Genomic DNA, 1243 nt, shown 5'->3' on the forward strand with positions numbered 1-1243 from the left:
AATCTTGCTTTTCCAGTGTGATGGTGTGTCCAGGACTTGCTATGATGGGAGAATTGGGTTCTGATGATAGCAAGTGACCTTGGTTTGCGTTGTTTATTTTCTTATGCTTGCCCCCTGCCATCTGGTTAACTCTAGTGCTACCTGCCCTTGCTAAATCTGACTGGACCCTGTCCTTCCTGTGATCCTGGTTGTGTCAGAACTGCTCAGAGTCAAGCTGCCTCTGGGATCCTACGATTCTGGGCTTGTTAAATTACCTGGGAGTGGGGCTTTCTCTGTGTGTTGTGGGACTGGCTGCAGAGCTTTCGCCCAAGGTCTGCTCTGGACCCCAGCCCAGACAGACTGGAAGGAACCCGAGTCACTGGGCTGGTGGAGTTCCTGTGTGCCTGGTCCCTTTGGTCCCGGTTACTCCCAGTGTTAGGACAGATGTTGGTTCCTCCTCACCTCTCATCCTAGGTGTGTCAGAATGCCTGGGAGTGGAGCTTCCTCTGGGTGTTGTGGGACTGGCTGCAGAGCTTGCGCCCAAGGTCTGCTCTGGACCCCAGCCCAGACAGACCAGAAGGAACCCAAGTCACTGGGCTGTCAGAGTTCCTGTGTGAAGTGCTAGGATTATGTATATGTTCTACCACCCCTGGTTTATTTTACATTTTTTTCTGTATTATCCTAAACTCAAAGTTTCTTGTATTACCATCCCTGAGTTCCTGGGGAGAATATATTCTTCATACAGTTTTATAACCCTTTCTAAACAAGAGTAGCCCCTTTCCGTAAATGGCAATATCTAAAGCAGCCATACTTTCTAATGACTAGAGACCCTATAAAATCCAAGATGGTTTCAAGAACTTAGTGAAAAACCAGCACTTGAATGTCATAAACATGCTCTTAATTTTCTCTGCTACCCCCTCAAACCATTATCTATACAGAGATCTACGTGATCACTCTCAATGCCCAGTTGAATTGTGTCACTAATTTGACAATACTCTTCTTGTGGTTCCTTATTTTAGTAGAGTAAAACCAGAATCCTAGGCTAGGGATGTTACTCAGTTGGTAGTGCTTGTCTAGCATGCAAAGGTCCCCAGCAGAACATAAAGGATGCTCACTTGCCTGTAATCCCAACACTCACAAAGCGGCAGCAAGAGAAACAGGAATCCAAGGTCATCAAGTGAGTTCAAGAGCAACTTGGAGCCAGGCGGTGGTGGTGCACACCTTTAATCCCAGCACTTGGGAGGCAGAGGCAGGCAGATTTCTG

The 1243-nt window shown here is 47.3% G+C and overlaps 1 protein-coding gene across 1 annotated transcript in view; it reads left to right on the plus strand.

Moving 5' to 3' along the window:
- Syt9 (synaptotagmin 9) overlaps nucleotides 1-1243 on the plus strand; it is a 176247-nt gene that overhangs the window by 111661 nt on the left and 63343 nt on the right. The gene's annotated exons all lie outside the window — the stretch shown is intronic.

The sequence above is a fragment of the Mastomys coucha genome, unplaced genomic scaffold (assembly GCF_008632895.1).
Source record: "Mastomys coucha isolate ucsf_1 unplaced genomic scaffold, UCSF_Mcou_1 pScaffold21, whole genome shotgun sequence".
In the NCBI taxonomy this organism is placed as follows: Eukaryota; Metazoa; Chordata; class Mammalia; order Rodentia; family Muridae; genus Mastomys; species Mastomys coucha.